The sequence below is a fragment of the Leptinotarsa decemlineata genome, unplaced genomic scaffold, assembly GCF_025532065.1.
Source record: "Leptinotarsa decemlineata unplaced genomic scaffold, Ldec_3_MD MMD2_P_RNA_scaffold_14, whole genome shotgun sequence".
Classification (NCBI taxonomy): Eukaryota; Metazoa; Arthropoda; class Insecta; order Coleoptera; family Chrysomelidae; genus Leptinotarsa; species Leptinotarsa decemlineata.
The window spans coordinates 11,440,247-11,459,687 of record NW_027412528.1 but is presented as its reverse complement, the minus strand read 5'-3'; positions in this window follow the sequence as shown (position 1 = coordinate 11,459,687).

Here is a 19,441-nt window from a genome sequence, read left to right as displayed (position 1 = left end):
GTTACTTGTGTAATCATCATTGCAGAGGATACAATTGCAAGTGCTTCCTCTAACTAAATAGCAGCCGCTCCACCTGGCGGGCAGAACAAGTAGCACTCAAATCCTCTTGTTGATATATTTAGTATCATATCTGAACAGACAGCTCGAGAGTTCTTTTGAGATATCGTTGATAACAACATATTCCTGTAAGAAAATAGCTATTTCCTGGCTAATACTGTGACGGGTTTTGAATCATCCAACATATACTTGTGGAATGTTCCTCATTGCATTTGTTAGTGCTTCCTGTAACACCTCTGCAATGAGGACCATTGCAAGTATCTGATGTATTGAGTACGATGGCTACGACTATTGTTGTTAACGGTCTCTCAAAACAACTCTGAGCTTTGTGTTCTGATATCTGAATTCTAGAATAATTTACTGAAACAGCGATCAAAACGCTTGGGCTATCGTTACATTTTAAAACAATTGTTTGATTTTTTTCTGTTCACCAACTTTTGTCCCCCTACGAAAATCCTCAGAAGTAGAGAACTAACGACGTCTTATCTTTTAACGTGCGATTCCTAAAATGTATTGCATACATATAAGTAACTGTCAAGCAGGATTCTATGGTTTATTTCCTAAAGAAGCTAAGAAAGGCAATTTCTTCGGAGAATTAACTCTGTCATTAGGGAAATGATAAATAAATATTTTTTCTCGAAAATTTCAGCAACAATGTTTTTTCAAACTTGGATGTTACCCATTTACAGAATCCATTCAACTTGAGACAGCCATGCATTTCCATGTGTCTGGAGACATAAGCAATTTTCAATGAGGACATAATCTCTAAATTTGAAAAGTACACTTTTTGAACATTTCAGCAGACCGTGCCAAAATAGTAGTCAACTTTTCAAATAGTACCCTGTTTTCATAGTCTGTTGATATACCTTCAATATTTTCAAAATGATCGAACTCAACGACATTCGGTTACTGGTTAATGACATACATTTTCAAGTAACCCACAGAATCAAGCATCTGTATGAAAAAGTCAAATTTGGGTTTTAAAACGAATGGAAAATTGATTTCTGTGAGTTTATACCCATTTGAAAAATATGTGGTGAGTTTTTCAATAACATATTTCTGTTGAACTGATGGAGGTATTGTTCCATTCAATTCAAATGAATAATTATAAATTTTATCATGAAAAAATTGAATTGTTGTCTTGACAGGTGCTTTTGTTTGGTCAATGTATCGATATAATATAATGTCTGTTTTTGAAATAATTTTAATGCTATTAGACACAGAAAAATAACGTTCAAACTCTGATATAAATTTAAATTAAATTCGAATCGTTAAATTTAAAAAACACCAGTTTTCCTTAGATTTTCTGAAGCAAATTCTTGATCATCAATCTCAATATTATTTCTGAACATCGATAGGTAAATGATGGAAATTATGTTTTTATAGACGAAATATATTCAAATCCAATAGTGAGTACCTACACAATTATTGTTAACATTTGGAAAAATAAATCAATTCGTTCTGAGTCACTCTTTTTTTCACCATCGCATAGCTGGATAAAATGTCTCCCCAGAACAGCAATATTTTCATGTTCTATCACTGTTCAAGTAGACAATGAAAATTTGATATCCTATCACCTTCGACTATCGGATCATAATAAGCAGCTGGAAAAAAATATAATCAATCTTCTGACCAACTAGTATTCTGAAGCTGTTTCTTCACCTATGAAGTTGGGTTGGCTATGAAAACTTTATTACATATCAGCATCAACTTGCCATTTACATTCTAACCATAAAAAACGTCCTGGAAAATGTGAATCACTCCAACAAAATTTGGAACTGAAAGCTCATATGTTTATAATAATAACGCATTACTTTGTCAGTAATGAAAAGAGCAGAATGTTGATAGTTAACTTTTTGTAATGTACGTGGCTCTAAATAGCAACATATGTACAAAACACTGAAGAGCATATCTTTTACCTAGAATGTCGTCACGTAATGTTGTTATCACTAAGTTCTCAAAGTACCCAAATTCAATATTTTGGCGTGTAACTTTTTAATTCAGAAGTTTACCCTGGGATTATGTATTCGAACACCATCAGCCAGTCATCACCCGAAGACGATTATGGATACTAACAATCGAAACGTTGTGAAGTAACCTGGCTTGAAATATTTATTTTCATTCATTTCTTTTTAGTTTGATTCATTTATTTTATAGCTTACCTTTATATTCATACATTTTCTTTATATTTTACTGTGTGGTCTTTTTATAAGGTCTTTATCGTATTATCATTTCACGCTTTATTGTTTTATGTAATTAATATTTTAACTATTATAAATATTTAAACCAATATTGATTCAATTTCATTTTTCATGATACAATAATTTTGTTCTTTCTTACAATATAAGTAATTCTCATAATTTTTTGTAAAACTTGTTTCGCTCCAAGTCATTTGTTTATTTCATAGATTTCAAATCAATTATCAACATATTAGACAATGGAAGTCCGAACCACCAACATTCATAAATAAATCATAGTCGAAACTGAATACGCGCGCCATCTCACAGCGAATACCCCGTACTACAGAACCACAGTAGCTGAGAACAGATCCAGCTAGAGCGTGCAAGTAAAAGACAAGTATTATGTACTTACGTTTTTCCGAAGACACACGAGCACTCGTGCAAGCAATGATCTACACTAAAATATATATGTATATATATATATATATATATATATATATATATATATATATATATATATATATATATATATATATATATATATGTAAACGGTCATTTGTCAGCCCGTAGAATATACGATGTGAACTCTGGTCAGCCCTCGGAAACGTCGGTCGTCCCGGTTTCGGGCTCACCAACGTTTCCCACTGTATATAGTGTTTTTTGGACATGTTATCATGTGAAATGACGTTTAGCAAATTTTCGGTTGGGCCGACCATTACACCATATACACATAGCTGATACACCACCTACTTTCACAAAACTTCGCCAGGAGGCGTGGCTGTGTAATTGTATACACCTGATGTGAATAGTGTTTTTGTGAGCCCAGGTTTATACAAACACTTTCAATGGATAGCATGTTGGTCAGCCCACAATCGGGCAACGCTGCACTTGCATTTCATGATTCTAACTAGATTGTCGTGGTGCAGAAATTCGATAATAGAAATGGAAAATTTTTTGAGAGATGTAGAATTTTATGAAAAAATTCCTGTTTTGTATGTTTTTTGTACAAGCGTTCGTTTGCGTGCATCACCCTATATCTATACAAGTAATTTAGATCAGGAATTGTTTCGCATATAAAAGTTTTATCAGAGCTTCGTAACATATTCACTTGTAGAAAAATGCTTGATCTGAACTCATACTTTCCCATATTCGACTACTTACCCGAAATCAGCTTTTTCGGACAACGGTGTCGAGTACGGAAATGTACTGTTTCCGTTCTAGTTAGGATAATAATAATATAATTACTAACAGTGCGTTATTCCATTTAGCTTGTCGAAGCAATTTTAACCTCTGCACTATCTTAGATACAAAAATTTGAATATGTTATAAGTTGAAAATATCAATATAATGTTCGGAATCACACGTTAAAATGTAAGACCTCGTTAATCTATAGCTAGTACAAGTTTATACTTCTGAGGGTTGTCGTTCGTAGGGGTGCGACAGACATATTTTAAACCGTTTCCTGTTTGTATTTTCAAATGTAGATTTTCAAATTCTAATTATTTGGCATGGATGCCTCAACAGAAATCGCGTTGTGTAAATCAATTTCAGACATTAAGCAGGAAACTTCGGATTTGACTTTGAAATTGTAGATTTGAAAACCTGACTGCACAAAAATAATCGAAGTGTGACTGAGTAGAAATGAGTAGATGAAAAATGACGTTTTTTTCACAAACGAAAAATCTAAAATGTGATGAATGATCTGGTAATGAATTTATTGAGAAATGAATAGTGAATATCCAGAATGTCTACAGTTTCAATAAATTCTATATAAAAATCCGCAGCAGCACTACGGATTTCCGATATATAATTTAGTTCAAAAATTAGGTAAAAATCGCACTAAGTATGTTTTCTATGACGAAACGAAATTCTGAGTGACTAGCATAAGGTAAGATATAATTTGTGAAACAGAATTTAGTAATAAGTTTCAATTCTCTTTTTCTTAGCAATAGTTTTTTCGAAAACTCCCTTTCAGTTTTTGGAGGTATGATTTTGTTCAGGTTGAACATAATGAAGTGGAGAATAAACCAATGTTTTTTTATTATGTTGTGGAATTGGCCGCGTTGGTAGTGCGCCCGACTCACGATCGGAAGATCTTAGGTTCGATTCCCGCCTCGACCAGATATTTTTCTCGAGAGAATTTATCTGGTTGAAGCTGGAATGATTCTGCAACCGTGTTAGGAATCACACGTTGAAAGGTAAGACCTCGTTAGTCCTTAGCTCGCACAAGTTCTCAACTTTTGAGAGTTGTCGTTCGTATGGGAGCGACAGCTGATTAACGGAAAAACAGATTTTGAAGAGATTTTTTTTATGTTGACTGTTCATGACGATGAATACGTTATATCATCATCGATTATAACCTGAAGCAGACATTTCAATCAAAATAAAAAACACTTGGAATATTTCAGCACAGAAAAAATTTGATCAGGTAGAATAAACATTTATTTGAGTGGAGTATTATTCTTCAATTTGAGAACTGCTGACAAAAATTGTTCGGTAAACTAATAAACACGTAGTATGAAAAAATAACATAATTTCTAATGAAATGAAACTACAACTTGGGTAAAAAAATATCAAATGAAAATTATTAATATTATTTCTTCTTTCTATAACTACAGTAAACGTATTCTTTGATTGCAGCCCAGTTCTATTTTTTAATAATGATGAATATTTCTTTTCCTTATATTTTAGATACAAACAAGAACTAATTCAATTCTAGCATTTCTTTTTTTTTCGGAGCGAAAAACTTTTTGACTATATTTCGTTTTGCTCCTTAGACCAAGTTTGTTTTTGAGAAGGTTTTATTGTTTTCAAAACTGTGCGTGTCTGATGATCTGAAATGAGATCAGTGTGTTGAAAAACTCTATCAAGATATCAAACGGGTTGAAAATGGATCCAAAAATGAATGATAAAAATAAAAAATGGAAGGACGATACTGAAAAGTGATTTGACTCATTTCCAACCTATACTCAGAGATACGGATGATTCAAAAACAGCTCAAAATATAAATAATTGATTGCATATAGAGAATTTTTTTCAAAAGGAGCCACGTTCAATATCTCCATAAATAAGACAGTAATGTAAATTTCCCGAAACACCTAATTTTTGTGAAATGATATAAGGTATCGCTAAGATGCGTACACACTCCTATTCAAAATATCAAACAAAATAACCCCATATATGCCATCTATTGGATAAGTGATTTTATCAGGAATTCAACGATGATTTTTCAGGGTTGATTTCTAATTCACTGTGAAGAAGGACCTTGAAGTATAAGTGAACGACTTTTTAGATTAATTGATACAATCTCTCACAAAAACGTATACAACAATTATTTCTATTGTCAAGTTCCTAACAGAAAACAACTTTTGTCGCGTTGAATTATATCTGTCGGATTTTTGGCAAAGTGTCTCACACAAAACACTTCAAAATACTTTCTAAAACTCACAGCCAAAAATGTTCCACTAAACAGTTTTATAAAAACGCGACACGTGTTTCGTAATACAATGGCTTCTTCGGGCGTATCTTTATCTACTATATTTTACAAATTTAATGCTTGGTATACCTAATTTTAAAATTTAAAGTACCTACATTTCAAGTACTTGAGTTTGTAATGGATTAAATGACCTGAGCTTATGTCCCAGTCCCCACATTTGAAAAATATTCAGTAACGGTTATTCAATTCTAATTGATCATTCAGTTAGTTACCCGAATTCTTGAATCTATTGATTGCTTGATATTTTAGAAGATTGAATTTCAAACTCTTCTCTTCTAAATATAACATGTCATATTCATGACTGAACTCATGTACTTCTGCTAAAAGGTGGTTTGCAAATATGAAATTGGTCTTTCTATTCACAAAATTACATCTAAGCTTTTAATTCTTTGGAAAATAATCTCCCTGTTTGGCCATTATACAGTTTTGGGCAAGAGCCACAACTCAGCTGATATACTCCTGATCTATCCGATACCGAAGTTTTGTCTTTATTGTTTTTAATAAATGCACTTATACTATTATTCGGACTATTACTATTTCTGTGAGCTAAGTTTACGCAGTCTTTCTTCAAAAATATATTATTGGTTGGTTCAGCCAAAAATGACAATGTCTCATAACTGACGTTATCGCATCTTGAATTTGGGTAGATATGGTCCATGGCTTGCTTTTGTAGTTTTTGTTTGATTTGTTTGATCAAACTCAGCTCTCTCTGGAAATTATTCAATAGTCTATGAAGAATATTATTGAATGCAGCAACTTTATGCTGGTAAGAGTGCATAGAGGAATTATGTATGATAATGTCCGTGTAAGATGGTTTGTGGAAAATTGCAAATTCATGTTCATTGTTATTTTTTGTAATGGTTGAGTCAAGGTAATTTAATGAATTATTTACCTTCCTCTCAGTGGTAAATTTTATTGACGGGTGGATGGAATTGACATATTCAACGAACTTGCCTACTTGCTTTTCTGTAATGATTTCATTATTCACTAGTGATAAATGGATATCGTAATGCTTGAAGAAATACATGCATAATGAATATTTAATACAACAGTCCTGAACAAACTGTAACGTCTATTTGATAAAAAAAATTGATGAGCTTCCGTGAAGTATCATATTTATTCTAATACTTGCTACTTTCTACACACATTCACATCAAATCGATATACCAAATTTGGAACATCCATTCCAACTAAAAATGAAAACACAGGAAAATAATATTTCATTTGAGTTAGGAATTGGGAAACAATTCACTTAAAATTAAGTAGATTCTATGATATTTATTTGTAATCGTCATATACCTATATATCCTCTAATTATTCTCTAAGTATACCAAAATATTGGCAAGCCAATTAACGAAATAGCATTAGGACCATTGCAAAGATCGTAACGGTTCTCAAAGAGTTTCGCGCCAAAATAGTTAACGCGTGTCAAACAATTGCAGATTTCGTAGGAATACTGAAACTTTAATGAAATGAATAAAAACACTTTTGTCTAATTACCTATATTTGATTTTATTTATATGACCGTTTTCGGGTTTGACCCCATTACCAAGTATTACCTTACCTATAAATTTCGTCGCCGCTGATATATACCATTATTTTTTGAAGAGAAATTTTGATGATCATAATATCCTCCATTTCATAAATTTATTATCGGATGAAAAGTATAATCAATTCCTCAAGACTCAACATAAATCTGAAGCTGCCTGGTCTATCATCAGGAAAAATACTATTATAAACGATTCATCTAAGACATTGGCGATGGTGTACTTGTTGACGATGGTCCCGGTATAGCTCAAGCATTTAGTAGTTATTTTGTCGATTCAGTGGAGTCATTTGTAAAAAATACTGCACCTGGTGGCATTGATTTATCTAATCAATTTATCTTTCTCTGAAGGTATTTTTCCTTCCCGACTTAAGCAAGCAATGGTCGTCCCAGTCTATAAAAAAAGCGATAAGCATGTATTGTCGAACTACAGAGGTATTGCTTTACTATCTCCATTTTCGAAAATATTTGAAGAATCATATCAAAACTTGTGTCCTTTTTAAATAAATACAATATCGTATCTGACAACCAATATGGGTTTCAAGTGGGCTTGTCAACCCAGGATGCCATCCTTTCTCTACATAATCATGTATTATCAAACTTAGACAACGATGAAAAATCACTTAGTGTTCTTTTCGACTTGACACGAGCGTTTGAAATCAGTCATCATGGTCTTCTTCTTGATGAACTGTTTGGCATGGACGTTCGTGGTCCAAGTCTGAAATGGACTGAAACCTATTCAACTGGTCGTACACAGGTTGTTAAAGTTAGGCTTCAGACTGGGTCATTTTTCTCTGAATTTCGAAACGTTGTTACAGGTGTGCCCCAAGGTAGTGTTTTGGGCCCTACACTATTTATTTTATTTGTTAATGACCTTTCAAAAATTAATCATCCACAGTGCTCTATACAATTTGCTGATGACACATCTTTTACTGTCAGTGGTTCGGAATATGAAACATTGTCAGTAAGAGCAAATGATGCTGTATTCAACATGCAAAATTATTGTTCTAAGAATGGCTTCATTCTGAATAATCTTAAAACCAACACCATTTTCTTTACAATTCAGGAAACTGATTGTAGTGTATTGGTTAGGTCTGAGATTAAAAATATTGAACAGGTAAACTATAAAAAATGTTTAGGAGTTTTTATTGATTCCCAACTCAATTGGAATCATCATGTTGATTTCATACTGAAGAAATTAGCGACACATTGTTTCGTTATATGGAATCTGCGTAATTTTGTGTCTATAGAAATTCTTAAAAGTTACTATTATGCATATATTTACTTTGCCCTCAATTACTGTATTATTTGTTTTGGCAACTGCAATAGAACCAGTGTCTTATTAATTTTCCAGAAAAAAATATTAGAACAATTTGTTTTAAAAAAAAACTCGATTCCTGTAAACCACTATTTGCAAAGTTGAATATATTAACTGTTACTTGCATGTATATTTTTAATTGCGTAATCTACGTTAAATCAAATTGCTCCAAGTTTTAGAACAGAGATGATACATGTCTTCTTTCGGGCTTCACCCTGAGAAAAAACTATAACATTTCAATTCCTAGTCATAAATTAGCCAAGGTGACTAATGGACCTCATATCATGTCAAAAAAATTGTACAACAAGCTCCCAATATTCATTAAAAAATAACTAGTGTAAAGCTCTCTAAACAAAAAGTTCGGAAAGTATTATGTGAAAAGGAATTTTATTCGCTTGATGAATTTTTTCAGTCTGATTTGGAAATTTAAATTTTAATTTTTGTACCCCTTTTATGGTCTGAATGTTATGTAATATATCATATAATTATGTTGTTTTATGATTGTGACCTCATTGTAATTGTACTGAGTTATGACTTTTTCCATGCCGTCCCTAGGTCTACGGAAATAAAGATTTTTGATTTGAAGTATTGAAAAAATACTTAATAATGCGGGGTCAAACCCGAAACTGGTCGTATACATAAAATCAACTGGTGGTACTTAGACAAAAGTGTTTTTATTCATTTCATTAAAGTGATCATGAATTACCACAAAATAAACAAGTAATCAATCATACATAATACAGAAACTATATGAAACCTAAATAGTCAATAGTAACGGCATCTTTTTCTTTTCCTAATATATTTTTTCTCGTAAACTAACACATAGTTTACCTCTGAAAAACTGGATTTGCCAGGATTTTAAAAACACTTGATACCCTCACGATGAAATCCAATGATACACTGAAATGGATCGCGTTCCTGGTCAGCCCTTCGATGTGGCAGCATTGTAGGGCTGACCAAGATGCTCTTCATATAGCGATTTGTATAACTATGGGCTGACCAACAGCATGGGGCTGACAAAGGTTTAAAGGATATGTAAAATTTTTATTTTCAGAAAAAATCTACCCCTCTGATGGGCCTATTAATAAAATCATACCACTGAAGAGTATTCCGAAAAGTATATACCTAAATATACTCGGGAAGTGCTGGGTGGACCAACGCCCGTTCATATACCGGGCTGACCAATATGCAATGAACAAATATATATATATATATATATATATATATATATATATATATATATATATATGAACGAGCTGATACAACAGCAAGAAAATTTAATATCTGAACTAAAACTGCAGATCCAAAAACTGAAAATCGAACAAACAAAAAAAGTTGATACCCAAACAGAGACCTGCACGCAAAAAAGAGATAAGGGAACTTCTACTGACTCATCTAAAACAAAATCCAGTGGCGTATCTAAAATAAATAACGAGAGCTGTAAGGCCTATGAAAAGAAAATAGATAGGGGAACATCAATGGATGTATCTTTATGTGAATCACGGAACCTAGTTAGTATAAACAACAATAAAGATGACCAAAGTGACTACTATGATAACCAAAGAATTGAAGAGCTTATCAAATACGAACATATTAAAAATCTAGAAGGAAGCAGCTGAAATAGATTTGAAAAAAAAAATCCTTTTTGTAGCAGGAAATTACGGACAAGACATGGCAGGTTTCCTGAGAAGACAGTTAAATAACAGATATAGTGTCCAATCATTTCTGAAGACGAATTGTATGAACAGTGAACTTATAACAACAGCAATAAATATCAGTAAGGATTTCACTAAAGCTGATACTGTAATCATCTGGCCAAATAATACCCATGAATTTCCAATAAGGCACCTCTCTTCAACATTATCCAACACCAATCTAATAATCATAACACAGCCTTACAGATATGATATTAAATACATTAACAGCACAATATACAATAGTAATCTATCTCTCATGAAAGAAGTACGGTATAACAACTTGACCTCAACTGTAATAGAGTGTAATAATGTACTTCAAAAGATGAATTATCACCGAGACAAAAACATATAAAAAGAACTGGGAAATGGTATATCTGTAAATTTATATTAAGTTTTCTTGTCCAAAAAAATACAGAAACAAAGCAAACGAATATAACAAATGTACCCATAAACTTAGGAACGTGCGAGGTGGAATCACTAGATAATGAGACTCAAGAATATGGGGAACACTCACTTGCTGCAGAACTAAAGGAAGCTGAATCAGTAAAACAACACACAGAAGATCATTTTTTATATCCTCTAGTGAGCGAATAACGCCTGAACTGTGCATAGAAAGAATTAGAACATCAAATGCAGAAATTGACAAAATAATAAATCCACCGCAGAATAATGAAAACTTTCTCGGTTCTATCACCACAAAGGTTTTTACTTTAGCTCATCAAAATATGCAAGGAATCAGTAACAAATTGCTGGAATTGGAAATTTTTTTAGAAGAAAACAAGTGCGACATATTTTGTGTGTCTATGCATTGGGCTCGTGACAATCAGGTTTCATCTCTTAGATTAGATGGTTTTAAAAATGCTAATTTTTCTTGTAGAACAAAATCATTGCATGGAGGAGTAGGCATTTATGTTAGAAATAATATAAATTTCGAAACAGTGAAAACCAAATCTGTTGAAATAGATTTTGAAGTTACAGCAATTAGATGTAATTTAGGTGTATTGAACAATTGTAAGTTGAATACTTTAGTAATAGTAGTTTATAGGAGTCCAAATGGGATCTTTGACATTTTTCTAAATAATCTTGAGGAAACGATTAAGAACGTAATAGAAAAATATAAAAATCCTAATCTCATACTGTGTGGACATTTCAATATAAATTTTATAGATGAATCCAAAAACCTCAGCTCCTTAAGAGATCTTCTTAGTTCATATAATATCTCATCAACCATCAACACCCCAACAAGAGCAAGTAATTGTCTGGATAATATTTGCACGAATATTGACATAGGTTTATATAATAGCAAGGTGGTTGATAATTACCTCAGTGATCATCAAAATGCCCAACTAATTCATATTACCATTAATTCTGATGAAGCCATTCAAACAACACCCCTGCACCAATTTAGAGATCTTAATAACCAGAACAATATTGAGTACTTTTTACCATTATTACATAATGAAGATTGGGAGGATATGTATCACTGTACAGGAAACGCAAATGAAAAATTTGAGGTCTTTTTCAAACTTTTAAACACCTTTTTGATATTGCTTTTCCTCTGAAAACTGCGAAACTAAAACATAGATTAACTCAAAAAAAACCATGGCTAACAAAAGGTTTACTAATTTTCGGCAAAAATTTGAAGAATATATATGCCCCAACTCTAAAAGGAAATGAAAATTTCAAAGCCTATTATAAAAAATATAAGAAACTATACAAACATCTGTTAAATGTAGCAAAAAAAAGTATAATAATAGCCTGATTGCCAACTCTAAAAATAAAGCCAAAACTGCTTAGAATATAAAAGGAACAAATAAAAATTCAAAGATAAGATCGAATGCCATTCAATTGAATATAGATAACAATATTGTTCAGGACACCCAGATAATAACAAATCATTTTGCTGAGTATTTTAACAGTATTCCAACAATACTTTCGAACAGTATAAAAGAACCATTATATGAACTCACACTTAAAGATTTCAATCCTTTTACTTTTTCCTTCAAACCTGCTCTAGAAACAGACATAACACGTATAATAAGTAATCTAAAAACTACACATACTACTGGTAATGATGATATTAGCTCTAGTCTGTTAAAAAAGTGTTCAACATATATTGTTAAACCATTAACTTGTGTGATTAACAGCTCTTTGGAGGAAGGAATCTACCCTGAAATTCTGAAAGTCGGTAAAATAAAACCCATACATAAAACAGGTGATAAAACTCAGGTTGAAAATTTCATGCGCATCACTGTTCCCAGTGTGTCTGCAAAAGTTTATGAAAAGTGTGTGGCACACATGGTAATTTCTTTTTTTGATCTTTATAAACTCTTTAATGCAAATCAATTTGGCTTTAGAAGAGGGCGGTCAACAACGCATGCCATAATAACATTTCTTAATGAACTATATAATAATCTAGATGAAGGAAAGAGAACCCTGGGTGTTTTCTTGGATCTAAGTAGGGCATTTGATTTGTTTAACCATAAAATCCTACTAGATAAATTAGAAAAGTATGGATTTAGGGGCATTCCATATAAATGGTTTGAAAGTTACCTGGTCAATAGAACACAATATGTTGAGATAGACAAGTTTAAGTCTATTCACCGTAATTATACCATGGGAGTGCCACAAGGTTCTATTCTGGGACCATTGCTTTATATAATATATGTCAATGATTTTGCAGGTGATGTTGTAATGTATGCAGATGATACAACCTTACTGGTAAATGGACCAAACATCTCCGCTACAGTTGACTCTGCTCATATAGAAATATTGAAAGCACAGGATTGGTTCTCCAAAAATAAATTAGTTTGCAATGATAAAAAATCCTCTTTTGTAAGATTTAGTTATGCACCAAAAGGGTATGATCACAGCTTACTTTTAAAAGCATCAAATGGTTCGATAAAACAAGTTACATCAGTTAAATTCTTGGGACTCTCAGAAGATTGTAAGTGGAATCATCACATTCATGAAATGTACAAAAAAATATCACCAATGTGCTATTGCCTGTATCAACTTAATAAAATTGTGGACAAATCTGTATTATATATGTTTTATCATGCACATGTTCACTCGCACGAGCTGTAAAGAACTATTCAAAATCCTAAAAATTTTAACCTGACCTTGCATTTATATTTACCAGATACTGATGTTTGTAAAATCAGACAGACAATTGTTTGCTCCATTGAAAAGAAACAAATACAATACAAGAAATTCAACTTTATTGGAAATACCAATTCACAGACTGGCCAGGACCGAATCAAGTCTTTTTTATATGGGTATCAGATTATTTAATAAATTGTCAACTCATGTTAGAGAAATGTCGCTGAGAGAATTCAAACAGTATGTGAAACAACTTTTAATTGACAAAGCCTATTACTCTGTTGATGAGTATTTGAAAGATCCTATGTAATGTATAATTGGTTAATGCCTTCATGGGTTGATTAGAATGCCAACACAATTACCAAATGTGGCTCAGTTCATAATTATATTTAATTTTGATGTACCTACGATTTCAATCATATAATCGACTGTTTCAATCAACGGGGTTTTCTATCTATATATTTAGATTTTATTTTATTTTATCTATCATATTTAATTTTTATTTTTATTATTGACTTGTTCTATGTCATCATGTTATGATCGTTATGAACGAATAAATATTATTATTATTATTATTATCAGACAGGGTGTTGTAATTTGTAGGAAATCGAACTGTTAACTCTACTGAACCAGGTTTCAATCATGAATATACAAACGATACATTTTATGTATTAACAATAATATTAACTAATTCAATCAACAACAATTTCCAAGGAATCATAAAAACAAGATCAATCAAAATGAAGTGAACATGGATTACTTCAACACTCCCACTCTATGTTCACTTCGGAGACGTTACCCACAGACCTTGTCGATTTCTTGACCATTTTTTTCGTGGTAAGGGTTTGGTTAAAATATCTGCCAACTGGTTTTCTGATTGGGTGTAAAAAACAGTGATATTTTTTTCTTGAACATGATGTCTTATGTAATGATACTTGACATCTATGTGTTTTGTTCGTTTGTGATGATCATTATTGCTCACCAAGTTTATAGCACTTCTATTATCAACAAAAAGTTCCGTTGGATTTGAAACGTCAACATCAATTTCTTGAAGGAACCTTCTCAACCATATTATTTCTTGTGCGGCATCCGAAGCTGCAATATATTCAGATTCTGTCGTGGATCTTGCAACACACTTGTCGTTGAGATGTCCATGTAACTGGACAACCTGATAATAAAGTAACATAGCCAGTTGTTGAATATCTAGTATCCATGTGTCCTGCAAAATCTGCATCTGAATAAGCTTTTAAACATTCGTTGCTCCCATTGTATAGAATTCCATAACTTTTAGTACCCTTTAGGTATCTGAAAATACGTTTCACTGCTTCCCAGTGCTGCTTTCCTGGATTTTCCAAATATCTGCTAACTCTGCTCACTGAGAATGATATATCTGGACGAGTGACAACCGCTAAAAACATGAGACTTTCTATAGCTTCTCTGTACGGAATATTTTACATATATTCTTTTTCTTCCTCATTTTGGGGTCATTGAGCTGCATTCAGAAAAACATTTGGATCGGCTGGTATTGTATTCGATTTACACTCTGACATTTGAAATTTTTCTGAACATCGCTGTACGTATCCGTGTTTGAAATGAGATGATGTCAAAAACGTTACAAATTTTGAGTTCCAGTAACGAGAAGACTGTTTCAGACCATTTAGACTCTTGTTCAGTTTACACACTAAGGAATTATCTTCCGATAATCTAAATCTCCATTCAGAAAAGCACTTTCGATGTCAAATTGTCGAATTTCCATGTCAAGTGTAGCTAATATGGCCAGAAGTATTCTTAACGAGTCATATCGAACGACTGGTGAAAACGTTTCAGAGAAATCAATGCCAGCTACTTGAGAGTACCCTTTTGCACACAGTCTCGCCTTATAACGTACAATAGTTCCATCGGGCTTGCATTTCACTTTGAAACCCCAATTACATCCTATTGGTTTTCTATTATTGGGTAATGAAACTAAATCCCAAGTGTTATTTTTCTTCAAGCACTCCATTTCTTCAATCATTGCTGTCTCCCAGCGATCTTTTTCATTGCTTGTTACCACTTCTCGATATGTTTGAGGTTCTATAATTGCTGCACAGGCAATTTAGAAATCTTCATAACGGTATGGTCGATTCATTTTACATCGATCACGAAGTTGTCTTTCAATCTGATTATCCCTTGAATGTATTTCTTGGATACTCATTTCGGTTTCTTGTTGGATCAAGTTCTGTTCTGGTTCAGACGCAGAATCCGACCGAGTAATTTCTGGTATTTCAGGAATTGAAGGCGTACAATGAAAATTATGCGAAAAATATTAATCAGCACCAATCATGGACGAATTTTTGGGAATATTTTCGTTGATAATCACGTTTCGCGCCACTGATATTTTCTTTGTTACTGGGTCAAATAGACGATAGTTTGAACTGGTACCTTCATAACCAACAAAAATCAATTTCTTCGAATTATTCTCTGATTTAGTTCTCAACTGTTTCGGTACATGAGAGACGCTGCTTGCCTGTCTATTTCTCAAATGGTGTTTGGTCTTCATCTGGTTTACATGGTTTTCTATTGAGAATATATACCGCTGTGTTTACTGCCTCGGCCTATAATGTTCTTGGTAAGGATGTCTCGTTTAACATAGCTCGAGCACTATTGACAATAGTTCTGAGATCTCTTTCGGCTGTTCTGGTGTATACAATGCACTGGTTTCATGAATAATGCCTTTTTTCTTGAAGTACTCATGAAATTGATGATTAACATATTCTGTCCCATTGTCGGTTCGAAATATTTTGATATCATTGCCAGTCTGCCGTTTAACTAGTGTCTCGGACTCCACAAACTTTGAAAATACATCCGATTTGTGTTTGATGAAATATACTTGACGATACGAGGTGCAATCATCCTTGAATAAAAGGAAATATTCGGCTCCACCAACTGAAGTTGAAGACATTTTTCCGCATTAATCAGAATGAATGTATTCATCTGGATTGTAACGGCGTTGATGCGGATTCTCTTTGAATGGATTTCTTTCCTGTTTACCATACTGACATGATTCGCAAAACAGATCTTCAGTTCTTTTCATTTTCAAATCTGGAATAAGTCCACGGTCGGCCATTTCTTTCAACGTTTTGAAATTAACATGACCCATACGTTCATGCCATAACTCAACTTGATTTGTTTCAGCTACGTTGACTTGTTCAAGTGTTAGTTTTTCAAAGATCATTTCATAACAAAGGTTTCTTCATTTTACACCAAAGGCAGCCAAAGTTTCTCCACAAAAACCTTAATACTTTTATTGTCAAACATCACTTTGAAGTTTTTATCTGTCACTGCTCCCACTGAAAATAAATTATTACCAAGTTTCGGAACATATAGAGTATTTTCTAGTTTTCGCAGTTCTCGACGACAATTTACGACTGCATAAACTTCAATGGCACCCACGCCTTCAGCAAATGCAACCGAGTTATCGCCAATTTGGATGGACTTTGGATGAGATAGATCAGGGGTGTCCAACTTGCAATGCCTCAAGGGCCAAAACTAAAACCTTTGATGTTGTCGCGGGCCATATAATAATTTTGTAACAAGTAATAACAAAATAAAGTGAGGTATAAAAATAATTAAAACAAAAAAGAGTATTATTTCTTTTATTGCTCAACAAATACATTTTTTGATAAACGGAAAATTTATTGATAACACTTTTTAATAATGAAGACAAACATTGCAAAAGCAACGAAAAAGATGTATCAATTAGTGTGAGGACTGTGGTCGATCGGCTTCATCCACCAATGAGGAAATGTCCACCTCCAGTTCAGTTGTAGACAGTCTCATAAGATGAAGTAAGGAAAAATCGGTTAGGTTGCTTCTGTTTTTGTTTTTAATGTATTTCATGGAGGAAAAGGCACTTTCACATGTATATGTGCTTCCGAACATTGACGTCATTTTCAGTCCAAAATCTCGCAGGTTTGGGAATTTCTCCTTTGGCAGTAATTTGAAAAATTCAGGTCCCTTTTCTTGTTTGGTGATTAGGTACATGTCTGCTTGAAGATCACATAACTCAAGCTGTAAGTTGGGTGGTTGATCATCAATGGTTGCTTCAAGAGGGTTATTATAAAGTAGTACACTGCTTTTAAGACTTTCAATTTCTTCAAATCTTGTATTGAATTCATCAATAACTTGTTCAATTTGTGAAATGCAGGATGAAAACTCAATATTTTCCTCACCGTTGAATTCTTCTGCTATTTGCAGACAGCTAGGGAAGTGTGTCAGGTTGTTCTTTTCCAAAGCACGTTTAAACACGTTCAGCTTATTCCGGAATCCGTTTATCATTCCGATCAAATCTGAAACCGTCTGGTTTCTTCCTTGGAGACTCAAGTTTAACTTGTTAAGATGATTAGTCAGATCTGTTATAAATGCTAACTGTCTTAAGAATTCTGGATCCTTAAACTTCTCTTCCAGTTCAGTTGTGTCAGATGAAACGTATTTGTTGAGGAATGCAGGGATTTCCTTTCTTATGGCAAAAAATCGTTCCATGCACTTTCCTGCACTCAGCCACCTTACATGGTTGTACATTAGCAAGTCTCCATACTCAGCCTCTGTTTCCACTAAAAACTGCTTAAGTTGCCTGTGTAAAAGAGATCGATTTCCACCTCTAATCATATTTATAATCTTAATCACGGTTTGGAAAACTTGATCTTCCTTGACTGATTTTCCACATAAAGCTCCCTGATGTATAATACAATGAATTGTTGGGCAAGTGACACCATTCTCTCGAAGCAGACCCACTAATCCAATTTTTTTACCTGTCATTGATGGGGCCCCATCTGTTGCTATGGCTGAACATTTATCAAAGCCTCCAATTCTGTCAACTGTTTTCTTCACAGCCTCATAGATGTCTTTTCCTTTTGTTGTTCCATAAAGAGGACAAATATCAAATAACTCCTCTTTACTGGTAAAATCATCAAAAGTAGTGCGCACAAATATTAACAGCTGACTAATATCGGTTTGATCAGTGCTTTCATCCAAACAAAGTGAGAAATATGAACTTTTCTTAACCAGGCTAAGCATAGATTTTTCTACTTGCTCACCCATAGCAACAATCCTTCTTTGTATGGTTTGATGTGAAAGTGGCACTGATTCAAATTTCTCCGCCATTTTAGAATCACCGAAAGCTTTGGCCATTTCAACAGCACATTTTTTTATCAAATTGCCATCAGTGAAAGGTTTTTTTGCCTTTGCCAGCTCAAGCGACACGGCATAAGATGCATGCAAAGAATGCGTTTGAGAGTGTAATATTTTACTGAACATACCAGTTTGCTGTTTAAGCTTTTTCTTCAAATCTGCAACTAGGGCACGCCGACTTTCATTTGTGTACGTAGCATACTTATTTTCATGCACTGTTGTGTAATGTCTTCTCACATTATATTCTTTAGGCACTGAAACTACATTCATGCACACTAAGCACTGCAACTTTCCATTATTGTTAGCAATCAAGTAATCACTCTCCCAACTTTCTTTGTAAATTCTGTTCTCACTATCAATTTTCCGTTTTATTGGTTTTACACTCATTATTGTATAAGAGGAATCTAAACAAAGAATTAATCAAGCACTGTTCACTAGCAACGTAATAGATTAGCCGACTAGAATACGTGTCAGTCGCACGATGGTGCCTGGCGACGGATGGTAAGCAGTGGGAGGTGGGAGGTGTAGCCTGCGTGAACTGTGATGCGCAGTAATCAGTGCAGTTCTCATAGTGGTGGAGGACGATTGTGTTCGTTACACGTCCGCAAAGCGGCACGCGGTACAGTACTTGTGATGTAAAAACACTGCTAAACCATGAAATATAAATTAAAAAATCTTTTTTCACAGTGGCAGCATTTAAAGAAAATATATGCTTTTCGAAAATCTTACGTGGGCCACAACAAATAGCCTCGCGGGCCGCATGCGGCCCGCGGGCCGCCAGTTGGACAACCCTGAGATAGATATTGAAGATCGGTAAACTATTCACGATGAAAAGTCATATGTTTGGAAGCTGCGCTGTCTGCAAGCCAAACATCT